At 40.7% G+C, this 12,858-nt stretch overlaps 1 long non-coding RNA gene across 1 annotated transcript in view; it reads right to left on the bottom strand.

The window, feature by feature from the left end:
* Positions 1-5,015: 5,015 nt before the first annotated feature.
* The window catches only part of LOC112550491, a 48,658-nt gene continuing 40,815 nt past the window's right edge, over positions 5,016-12,858 (bottom strand). The window contains exons 3-4 of the long non-coding RNA XR_003094373.1: positions 11,699-11,812; positions 5,016-6,435 (exon numbers count right to left, since the gene is read on the bottom strand). This is a non-coding gene — a long non-coding RNA (uncharacterized LOC112550491). The remainder of the gene's footprint in view (positions 6,436-11,698; positions 11,813-12,858) is intronic.

The raw sequence follows: 12,858 nt of genomic DNA, 5'->3' as shown, positions 1-12,858 counted from the left end.
CCTTTTCTTTTCTTTCTCTTGTTTCTCACGTCCTACGATTGCTATACTACTCCTTGGTTTATTCTGGTCTTTTTTTCTTCTGTTCTTCCTTAGACTCTTCTTTCAAACTCCTTGGAGCTGGTTGGATACTTTAAGGAAGACTTGCTCCCTGATGGCTAAGTTTTCTCAAAATGATTTTCAACTCTAAGGAAGACCCCCATTTATCTGCTGTGATCAGCTTTCTTGTGAAGACTGTGTCCAGGCTATATTGTTTAATAGATCTGTAGCCCTTATGGGCAAAAAAAGACCATTATGACCTCTTGAAAAACACAGACCATAGAAACTCTCAATTACTGCATCAAGATGTTTACTTCTCTTTGAGCTAAAGCATACCTTTTAGAAACATATCCCATTTTGATTAAGAGACTTCAAGTGATGGAGAATTTGCCACATCTCCACATAAGTGATTTCAAAGGTCAGTTATCTCTCTGTTAAAATGTATTGCCTTATTTCTAAGCTGAATTTGCCCACCTTCTGCTTTCAACCACTGAATCTTGTTATGCCATTTTCTGCTGGATTAATGAGGCATTTATTATTGGCAATTTCTTCCATGTTTCTGTACTTGTTAACAGGTCACTTCTTAACTTCCTTTTTGGTAACATGAATCACATTTCTCATGATCAGGTATGTTTTCCAGGCCATCAATTCTATTCTTATAGATATGATTTTCCCCCAGTTTTTCAACAGTTTTAGAGTGATGTTGGAGCTGTGATGGTCCAGGAATTGTATGAGAGGCAAGGCTTTCTTAGGGTGATATCTTTTATTGGACCAACTGCATAGTTGGGATAGAATTAGACAAGCTTTTGAATGCAAGACATTCTTCTCCACAACACACACACCTTTGAAAAAAAAATATGAGTGTTTTAAAAGAAAGTGACTTGAACAAGAATGTTAGTCCAATAAAAAATATCACCCTAAGAAATTCTTGCCTTTCATAGCTTTTCAACATCACTTTTGATGGGAATGTTACCAAATTTGCCCATTACTTTGGGGTGTGCTCATTTATTAGGGATAGTTTCTAGGGTCTTGGTGATTCTGTCAATGTGCTGCTTGTGTTACTATACGGAGCTGTATTTCTCCCTTCTGCAAGCCCTCACCCCCAATGGAGCTATCTTGCAGGACTCAATCTCAGTGGGACTGGGTTCCTCCAGTCACCAAATCAGTCATACACACAAACACACACAAATTAACGTGACATGCCTGACCTGGCTGGGCTGATCAGCATGGACAGGCTGACACCCTCATATGCCAAGAATCAGTTCATAAGAGCAACAATAACATGCAGTCAGACACAAGCACACAGGTGAACAGAATCCCTCTGAATCCGGCTGGGTGTCCAGCTGACACCCTCATGGGCCAGCATTCAGTTCATAAGGGCACGTCTGAGTCAAACTGGGTCAATCAGCCTGTACAAGCTGATCCCCTTATGTGTTTCAAACTCAGCACGTCCCAATCTTTGGCCTCTTGATGAGCAGACCCCACAATAATTTGGGCTTCACAGGGATCTTTAGCATAGGTAAAAGAAGCGTTGCTGCAGAGCACGGGAGGAAAGAGAAGCAGAGAAGGAAAAATATACACAACTACTACCAGTTTGACTATAAAAGTTATTTATTGCTAAGCATATGAAATATATAATAGTACTAGTAGTAATAGACATGCAAAAGAAAAACAAACACCAACAATGACAATACTACCCTGGTTTCACTAAGTATTTGGGGAAACTTAGCTCAAGCTTAACTGATACAGTTCAGGTTCAGAAGTTTATGCCTAGAAAGAAGACAGAGAACGCTGGGATCTCACCTAGTCCACGGTACTCAGGCTGCAAAGCTGACAGGCACAGTCTGTAGCACAGTCCTTGAAGGGAGAGATGATCTGTTCTTCCAGCGTCCCAAGAACGACAGGGGATGGTGTCAGCACAGGGGTTTTCTTCTTCTCCTTCTTTCCTCCTGCTTCTACTTCTTTTCCTTCCTTTTCCTCTTCCTGTTCTTCCTCTTCTTCTAGCAGCACACACACTTACAGATTTTTATACCCTCAGTTTAGCTGCTTCGAAGCACCCTCAGTAGTGTAAATCATTGTCTTTTCTATTGACAAGGGGTTATCTGGTTTGGACCATCTCAGGAAACTGATTGATAATCAGGAAACACTTAAGATTAGGGAGTAACCCAAATACTTGGGAGCCAGCTTGAAATTCCTATGGGTGGCAGATATACTGATGGGATATCTCATGGTTTCTTCAGGAACAATAGATAGCTTGCAGCATCAGGATTTTGGATTTTTACTTGTTGTGCACAAGCCTCAGCTTAGCATGACTTTTCCAGATCTTACTATAGTCTTTTAACAGACTTAAAGCAATTATTGGGGTGCTCATAACCTTTTGTGGAGAGGACTCCCACCAGTCGTCTCGGGAAAGATATGACAACACCTGGGATTAGGGCTCCAGCAGGCTGGATGCTGCGATGAACCGTTAACCATTGTTCAAATGTTGCCCATACCCCCTCTGACTCGGTCTCTTGCCTCAGCATTCCCTAACCCGGCAACCAAGTTTTAGTCAATCAAGTTTAAATAGGCCTCCCATAGTGGGACCGGGGAATGTACTGCCCGAGATGCCTATTAAACTTAGAGCTGTGTGTGTGTGTCTGGGGGGGAAAGTCCTTAGCAAATCCAGATTAGAACTGGTCTGATAAATGCTGAGCTGGGTGTGTGTGAACATGGGTTGATTAACATTGGAAGCACAGATTCCCCATCATGCAGCGCTCTCCTGCTTCTCTGGTCCCAGAATTCACTGCAGTCTCTGCTTCAGGCTTTCTGTTTTCCATCTCTCATGTAAGTGAGACCTAGGGCAGTTGATTCACTCTTGTCACCCTTATCTGGTGAGGGTCTTAGGTGCGTCTCTCACTGCATCTTAACCAGTTTCGTTTAGGTAGAGGAGGGGAGGGGAGGGGAGGGGGGGGTAAGTCCTTTGTGAGTCAGACAGACTGTATTCTGTGCCCCGATTGCCCAAGAATACAGAGCTGAGACGTAACAGAAGACACAAGAATTGGACAGAATTTTATATCAGTCTATCAAATTATTGTTAGGTATATGTGAGATAGAAGATCTGACTTCATTGCTTTTTCCTGTGTCTATGCTTTACCTAATCAAGCTAATAACCTAGGCTGACGCAATAAGACTGTTATTTGATTAACTTAATTATTTTACCAAGTGACCTATTTAAGCTCTGAACAGTTGTATAAATGAAAATATAGGCCAAAAGAAAAAAAAACATATTTTTGCTTTAAAATGAGACATTACCACTGAAAGTGCTTTGCGATGTAGCCTATTAAAAACACGTGGCCTTTTTAACAATTACAGATCCACTACATGCTAGTATCTCACAACAAACATGGCTTTGAAAAAGCCCAGGAATATGAGTGTTTTAGTCTTTTCTACAAGTCAGCAAATCTCAAATGTTTTCGAACAAAGAGGCGAAGTGAGAACCATAGTTGCAGAATTTTCATAATGATCTCTCACTGTTTCCTCCTTTCTAGAAATATTTCTTCTTTGAAACCAACGGACAGTTACTCTAGGACTTACACTAACGTAACAGCCTCAACATCCTGTGAGACAAGACTCATGATCAAAGTAGAGAAGGGAACTAATCAATCTAAAAGGATCACCGGATCTTCCCACGTAGGTAGGAGATAACCAACTAACATAAATCTTGAAATTGCTGCATCACCCTGGAACCTGGGAAAAAGCTGAATAGACTAAATGAACTCTAAGGGCCTTAGTTACTGTCAGACTAGCCCTTTGCATCTGGTCTCCTTCATCTTTTCCTGAAAAGGAAAGATGATAAATGCTGGGCTGGGGTTACTGACGGCATAAAGTAGATTTTGAGATGAGGCCTAACAAGTGCTTCCTCTCAAGAGATTGACAAGTAGCCCTTCTAAAGGGAAGGAAGTACTGACAATCTTCACAAGGCAGGGCCTATGTACTTTCAAGATACATTCACTAGCCAGAAATTACATAGCTATAACGCACCCATGGACAGCAGTGATTTTGATTTTGTGTAAGTAGCTAGATAGGTGTTTGGATGTTGCAATGATAACTCTTATATAGATAGTTAGTCAGGCCATGTACCTGAGTAAAAGCATCTGTGCTGTCCATATTTGTAGATATTTTTTTCATGGTTAAAAGAGAAGCCATTATTTACTTAATATTATAAGATATGATAAGATATCTAGATGCAGTATTCCATTGCTGGTGTATGTCTCAACACTTCATTTTCACTCAAACACGTACTCACTGTGACTGGGAACAAAACAACCATATTGAATTGTGTCTAATAATGCCAGTATTCTATTATGTACATGATTCTATTCACCCAGTGCCAAAAACCTGTTTTTTGGCAACCAACACAGCCCAGTAAATCTATGTCTTCCTACTTCTCATTGTTACGGCTTTTAAAAAGTGGGTGGTAAAAGGAAGTCTGAATATGGAGCAGGTGTGTGTGTGTTACCTATTATAAATTCCCTGGTCAGCAACGATGATATGTATTTGTGTAAATTTGGCATACCTTACGTAAGTCAAGCCAGAGAGTGGGGGAACCAGTTTTGACTCTTGACAGAGGCGTACACCTGGTCTTGCACAATACATTAGTTGCATTTTCTGTGTCTGTCTTATTTCCACACACTGACGTCCTCTTCCTTATGGCTCTCCACATCAGAGAAGTGGTAAGTAGCAAAGACCCATGAGATCATACAGTTTATCATGCTGTCAGTGTAGGATGATTCCCTACAGGATATTTTTCCTTATTTTGCCTGCCTTGTTTAAAAAAACAGAGTCAATTTTAACTTGTAATTATTATGAGTTAGCAGAAAACAACTATCCCCCCACTTATACGTATATGTGAAAATTCATTTGCCCTCAACCTTTATCTCTTTCAGTTTGATACTTGAAGATGCTCACGTATATTAAAAAAAATCCAAGAAGACAAAGTCAAAGCAGTACTCATAGAGTTAATTAAGAAAATTTATGCCTGACAGAAGTTCACAAGAACATCTGTTATTTGATTTTGAGAAATGTCAAGTTTGCAAAATGAATAGTATCCTGGCAAGATTCCAGCCTGGATAATTACATTTTTCCTACCTGAAATTTTTCCTGGAGTTTCAACTTGGATGCAACATTTTTTCCCCACTTCCTTTGCCATTTTTTTTACATTTTTTCTCAGTTCTCTGAAGCAGTTGCTATGTTTCACTCCAGCTGAATGAAGAGGTGGATGACTTTCAGTTATGACTGATACAAGGGCTTTGGTATCACCAGAGATAAATGAGCATATGCCTGGATTCAAGGTATACTTTTATACACAGAAGTATAGGAGTGGAAGGGATGCCTGGGCCACTGCATGCAGTTCTCTGTGTTTGCCGGTTAATTGTTTATACAATGGATCACCCAATCATCACTTCCAACCCTCAAGGCACAATACCTGAAACACCAGCACCACTCTGTAATCTCCCATAGATAACAGCAGGGGAGATGAGGACATAGCCAATGCCCTGTCATTACAACAAGAGGGTTAATGTATGCTCAGAAGGTCCTAGGAAAAGGACTGTAGGAGGCAAAAACCTCTACAGCCCATGCCAATCTGACTGCAGGGTAAAATTCCTCCCTGACCCCAAATTTGACATTTTATTTCCTCTTATGCTTTTAAGACTGTGACAACAAAACATTCCCAGATTTGTTTTCCTTAGTTTGCCCATTGAAGGAGTGTGAAGAAATTTGAATCATTATCAGAACTAGTGAAAATATTCTTGTTGGTATTTTAAAGAGAAAACTTGACTTTTATGCTTAAACTTTCTATAATGTTGATAAGGCTTATCTTAATAAAATTTTAAAAATTCAGAACAAAACAAATGACTTGATAAAGTTGGAGAAAAACATGATGGAAAGATCATCTGGTTTAACTTCCTACATCCCCATCTGAACCATCCCAAACAAATGTTTGTTTACAGTGATCTCAAATATTTCTAATTATGGATATCTCACAACTTTCTGAGGTAATCTGTTCCACCACTTAACCACCCTCATAGTTAGAAAAGTTCTAACTATCCAACCTAAAGCTTTCCTTATTGCAATTTAATTCCATTACTTTTTGTCCTGCCCTCTTTGGACACAAAAATAGTTGATCACCTTCCTCTTTATAAAAATCGTTTCTATATTGTTGAAAACTGTTGTCGAATCTCCTTTAATCTTCTCTTTTCCAGACTAAACAGTACCAGTTCTTCCAACATTTATTCATAGGTCTTTTCTAAATCTCTAATAAATTCTGCGGCTCTTCTCTGGATCCTTCCTGTTTGTCCACGTCTTCTTGAAGTGCGCCAAATGAGACACACTACTCCAGGTAAGGCCTCACCAGTGCTAAATATATTGGAAAAAAACAGTTGTTAATACTTCCATGCAATGCTTCTGTTAATACATCCCAGTATGCTCTAGCTTTCTTTTTCAACAATATTTACTATTAACTCATATTCAAGCTGCTGTCCATTATAAACCTGGGTCCTTTTCAGCAGTACTGCAACCTAACCAGCTGCTTTCCATTTTATATTGGTTCAGTCAGTTGTTCCACTCTAAGGGCACATCTATACATTGCCCTATGGAAATGTAGCGATGTGCTACATCACCGTACGGCATGCCATGGTGACATAGCAATCGTGTGTCTACATGTGATCACCAGCCACGTTGCTGTAGCAGCACACTCCCTGGGTATAGTGCGCCGCTAAGGTGACATAGCAGCAAAATTTCGCTATGTGCATGGTGCAGTAACCACCCATATTTGAATAGACTCCCAGCGGGGGTGGTGCAGGCACCTACCCTAGAGATCTTCAAAAGGAGACTGCATGCACACCTTGCTGGGGTTATTTGACCCCAGCAGTCTTTCCTGCCTAGAGCAGGGCGGCTGGACCTGATGAACTCACCAGGTCCCTTCCAGCCCTAAACTTCTGTGAATCTGTGCTTTAGTACTTTCAAAAGGAAGTATTAAAGCACAGTGCCATAGCAACATCACTGTACAGCGACGTGTAGACACATCCTAAATGCACTACTTTGTACTTGCCCTTACTGGATTTCATCTAATTCATTTCAAACCATGTTTCTAATGTGTCAGTCATTTTGAATCATAATCTTATCCTCCAATGTATCCACTACTCAACCTATCTTGGTATCATCTTCAGATTTGCTAACTGTGAACTTATTCCATCCTTCAAACCATTAATGAAAATACTGAACAGTACTAGACCCAAAGACAGGCCTCTGAGGGATTTCAAAATGTTCTGATTTTCTTCTACTTGTTCAGCCTTCAAAATGAGGACATTCTGGATGCATTTACACATGCAATTAGCACAGCTCAATAAACTCTGGCACAGTTCACACCAGAGTCAGCACTCCCAGGCAGCACATATACACATGCTGGCAGGGAGCTTCACAGTGTTGGGTGGTGGAGTGATTAGCTGGGGCACATTGGTGCTACAGTGTGGGGCTAGCCAGGAGGCAGCCCCCTGCACTGTAGTACCCTCTTGGCCCAGCCAGCCTTGGTCACCATCTGCAGGTGCATTTCAGTGCAATTAGGGCACTTTTATATGTGCTCTGGGAGCTGGAGGGTGCAGCACTTTAACTAGAACAGCTCCAAGAATTGCTGTAATTAAAGCACCGCTGTGTCTCATGTATCAGCATTCGTGCGCTTAAAAGTGGCAGGAGGGGTGCTTGAACTAAAGCTCATTTGATGAGCTTTAGTTCAAGTGCCCCCACTGCCAATTTTAAGCATGGGGACACTGATACATGAGATGCAGGAGGCTGCTGGAGTGCGGTAATTGCCATGCTTCAGCAGACTCAATTAATTGAGTGTGCCTGACACACTGGAATTCCAGCATGTTGGAGCAGCTCCACACTCGCATACAGATGCCCTTAATGACTCCACCATAGGACAGTACTTGTCCCAGACATTACTATCCTACAGTGGAGTTAATTAATTTACTGTGCTCTAATAAAGATGCATGTGTAGATGGTGCTTTACTGTGGAGCAAATTATCAGTAAAGTGTGTATGTAGATGTATTCTGTGAGCTAATTTTATTGCATCCTCACAGTTAACAATGTGGGTAGGGAAGATATAAAGTGGTAAAAACTAAAAAAAATCCTTGCAAACAGAACACCTGTCTTCTTTGCTTTGTACCTTTACAGTCATCTTAATATGTTCAAATGGATTGTGCCACCTTCTGATTTGATGTCATTTTACAATACAGTAAAAATAGTAAAAAAATTAAAATAAGCATTTCTGAAATTCTAAAAAAAAGCTTTTTTTTCTCCTAAAAAGGTCCTCCATTTAAGCTTCTTCTTTTTTTTTCGTTTTCCAAGTGAAATGTAGACATTTCAAAATTTCCCCCTAAAGGAAATATCCTTTTTTTTAAAACTTGGAAGTAAAACAGATATCTTATTTTAAATATTTCAAAACAAATTGAGCCTGGGAGCCGAAGTTCCAAGGCTCCTTGCTCAGCCATGGCTCCCAAGACTTCTGTAGTTTACCAGTGCCTTATTAACCCTAATAGACTGACTTTTCTGTTGAAGGAAGCCTGGAATCTTAGGAGTTTCGGTGTCCCTGATCGTGGGGTAGTTTACAGAACGTGGAAACCTTGGAGCTATGCAATCCTGGTCTTCAGCTCCAAGGCAGCCTCTGCAGCTTTGTTCTACCAAAGCTATGCTGCTTTCAGTGCCTGAATTTGCCTGGTGTCTCTACAGTACACGCCACTGTATACTTGGGATTGTGGATTCTGGACCCCTGGGCTCCCCAAAGACTGTCGGCTAAGCATGCAGGAAATCAGAAACCTTGCTTTGCTCCTCTGGAAATTCATTGAAGCTATGTTTTTGATTTTCAACAGTTTGGCATATTATGATGAAAACCTATTTTGTCAGCTTTCACTTCTCCTTTGCATAGATATAAAAGATTGCAAAAAATCTAAGAGAGTAGAGAATTGGGCTTTTGACACTAGTGTTACTTGCTAGCAGGTGCACATTTGTATACTTTGGTTAAATTAGAGCAGGAGTAAAACCAGGCTGTACAAGCAGAACCCTCATTGTAAAAGTTCTCTCCTATAATATTTTTAAGCATTCTAATATAATGCCTATGACTAATTGGTACCTCCATTTGCAAGGTTACATGGAAAATTCTAGAGTCCAAAGCATTCAGCATTTGAACATTCAATTTTTTTCAATGAAATATTGAGATGTTTCCTGGAAAGCAGAAACATTTTGTAAAAATTTAGATTCCATGTTCCTTTAAAAAGAAAAAACCAGATGTGATAGAGAAACACTCATTCTTCTCATTACTATTTCATTACCTTTTTCTCTGTGATGTGCAAAATAAAAAAAAAAGAGCTTGTTTCCTCCTTGTTTGGTTATTAGGGCAGAATATAATGATTATGAGGAAAATCTGTATAGATCCCCTTCAGATTCCCATCCTCAAATTCAGAAACATCTAAATAAGGCAGAGTTGTTCCTAATCAGTCATTAAACTAGGTTTATTTATAGAGATCTAGATAAACCATGGGGAAATCAGGTCAGGTTTTGCTAGAGAAAATATGAGAAGAGTATATTGGGAATCCTCAAAGAACTCAGAAATGAAGGGTTAAAACTCTAAAATAAGATGTCTTTTCTTCCAGGCATTCAGGAGTAGCAAATCTACACACAGACACAAAGAAGGCTAGGTTTTTCAAAAGCATCCAAGACAGGATTTAAGCCAAAATTATTTGGGGATTTTGGATTTGTGAAACTTTTGGACATTTGGATTTTCTGTCCTAAGCTGGGATGGCAAACCTGTGCAAGATGGGAAACTATTTTCCACCCAGCTCTTGAACTTGGCCAATTAAAGATGCTTCTGATGCATTGTGAGATTTTCAAAAGCACTTAAGGTGGTTAGGTCCCTAACTCTTCTTAAAATCAATTAGTAGATACTTTTGAAAATCTAGTAGGTATCAATCAGCTTCTTTAAATACCTTTAACAATCTGACACTGTGCACCTAATGCTATGTCTATCCTGCAAATTTAGGGTGTTGTTACAGATTACCTTTAAACTATACAAACTATACAAACTCTGTGGAATTAATTTAAAGATTACCTTTAAACTATACTATTTAAAGATTAATTTAAAGATTACCTCTAAACTATACAGATACCTTTAAACTATACAAACTATACAAACTTTGTGCAATTAATTTAAAGATTACCTTTAAACTATACACAATCTGTGGAATGTTAGGCGGTGTTGAAATTAGAAGAGTTTCAGAGCAGTCACAGGTTAAGGCTTAATGCTGTCCCCGAACTGCATGGCTATGACATTCCTGTAGAGGCTGTGGTCAGGATCCAGGAGGCTACCCCTCCTCTGGGAGAGGAGACCTGAGGGTTAAGCAAAGTGAGAGAATGGACCGTGGGGTAACATCCTTCCCCAGGTTCCATGATCTCACTCCCTGGTGGCTCTGCTCCCAGCAGAGACCTGCTGCAGGCTAACCATACTGACAGAATGGGCCCCAGCGAAGCATGCCTCTTCAAGCTCCGTGTTTGGATTAGGTCTAATATGAGGTACTAAATAAATGCACATTAGGCTGCCCCAATGCACAGTACCAAAAGTACATGCTTTTTAGGTGATGCTTAAAGTGCAGTAGCCTATTTTACTGCACATTAGCATAATAGCATGGTTTTTTACATAATGCTTTAATTTGCAGTATAATTGGCTACTGCACATTAAAGCACAACTGTAGATGTGTCCTTTATATTTGTGGAGCAGACTAATGATACCCTCGCTCAAACAGGTAGAACAGCTCAAAGTTAAGCCTCACCCAAAGTTACCTAACTTTAAGATGCTTAGAGTGTACTTATCACAGTTTAACACCCTTTGATGTGTGGATGCTCCCATTTACATGTCTTTAGAGTGGTTTAAAGATAACCTGTAACACCATCCTTACCATGCTAAAGAATGGTGCTGTAACACCATCCTTACCATGCTAAATATCCTTCCCTGCTCCGAACACATTACCTCCACAATTGGGAGCTGTGTAACCATTAGACATGGCACAGTATGCAGATTAATTAGCACTGCTAAGATTTAGGATTAATGAACGTGGACTCCTGCTAATTAGCTCTTCTGTACCACTGCACAAATGTGGACACTGTTTCTGGTTTAGGAGGTAGCATGTGGCAAGTTTTTGTAACACTCATTGGCATAATAAATTTGTCACATAGATATGCAAAAATCTAGAACTCTTGGTTCAGAGATGATAGCTTTTATTAGACCGACTGAAAAATAGCAAAAAAAAAAATGTTTTTTGTGCAAGTTTTTGAGCTCACATGCCCTTCATCAGGCTCAGGGAAAGGTCAAGATGGTAAAAAGTCTCCATGTGTAGAAAATAAGCTTCATTTTTGCACAGAGAACGCTGAAGATCTGTGCCTCTGGGTCCATGTGAGTATCTTTGTTATATGGCATCAAGGGATCTGAGGAAGGGTACTGGAAACCTGAAAACTTGTCCAACAGCTCTCCAAACTATACATTTGGTCCAATAAAAGATATCACTAAAAATTCTCAGCTCATCTGGTTTTAATCATTGTTCAAAATGGGATTTAGGCACCTAAATGACTTACATTCTTGGAAAAGTTGCCCTTATGCTCTCTTTCCTTCTCCGCTGCTCACCCTCCAATCTCATTTTGTAGTGTTTCATCTTCCAGTCTCAATTTCACCAGCCACCATGAAGCCTGCTGAGGTAGAGAAGATATGTTTCTAATGGTGAGGAGAGACAACAAACTAATCTGTTTTGCAGATGCAATCTTCTTAGGCCATCTTTATACATCAGAAAGCATCGAAGAAGAGGACTAGTGCATTTTTTTCCCTTTGGAGGTCACCTCTAATGCAGCGCAGGTGTTCTAGATACAGAACAATGATGGAAGGAATAATAGAAGTATAGCATCACAAAAAATACTGTTTACCAACACACACTTCCTTCTTAAAATCTTTGTAATTTGAACAAGGAAGCATGAAAGTCAAGATGGTTGCTCTTCAAATAAAGCTTTTAATCCAGCAGCTGAAAAAAAGTGCAAATATACACATTTTTTAGTTTCTAATGGAGAAGGAACCTTTGGGCATGCCTCTTTCAAAGAATGTGCTTTTTGTTTGCATTTTTCTCCCTCCCTATGTGAAAATGTGGATGTTACAACAGGTGCTTTCCTTTACAGAATCAATCCAATTTGGCCAAGAGGGCAATGCCCTTTCAGGGCGCATCCACGCATGCAAGCACGTGCTCTTGCAGTAGCTCAAATAGAAGCGGTACAAATTTGAGCTGGGGCTTTTTGCCTCAGCGCGTGTGCTCGGACATGCACTTTGTTGTGGGGCAAATTGTGCCACCTGGGGCAAAATAACCCTGCCTGGCTCCTCCCGGATCTGCAGCCAGGGGGAGCTAAAGCCCAGGGCCAGCACCTGTGCTGTCCCCAGCAGTATAAAAAGCTGCCCTGTCCTGGCCCCAGCAGTAAAAAAAGCTGCCCTGGCAAGTAGCTCAGGGCTGCTCACTCTCAGGAGCTTGTGGAGCCCAGCCAATTGGTACTGGTGGACTCTACCCCTTGTGCCAGCTGGACTGCTGAAGCAGCCCTGAGAGTTCCCTGCACCCTCTACCCACTGCAGTAGTCTGGCAGTGGGGGCTGCTGCCTGGCTGTGACCTGCTGCGCACCTGCCAGACTCGGATAGGGACTGCACAGCCGGTAGAGGTATCTGCCCCTCTGGGCCAGCTGCCCGGGGGCTGTGGGTGCAGGGG

This window comes from Alligator sinensis, unplaced genomic scaffold, assembly GCF_000455745.1.
Source record: "Alligator sinensis unplaced genomic scaffold, ASM45574v1 scaffold274_1, whole genome shotgun sequence".
Lineage (NCBI taxonomy): Eukaryota > Metazoa > Chordata > Crocodylia > Alligatoridae > Alligator > Alligator sinensis.
Note: the sequence above shows the minus strand (reverse complement) of the source record. Positions and strands in the feature narration are given on the sequence as shown.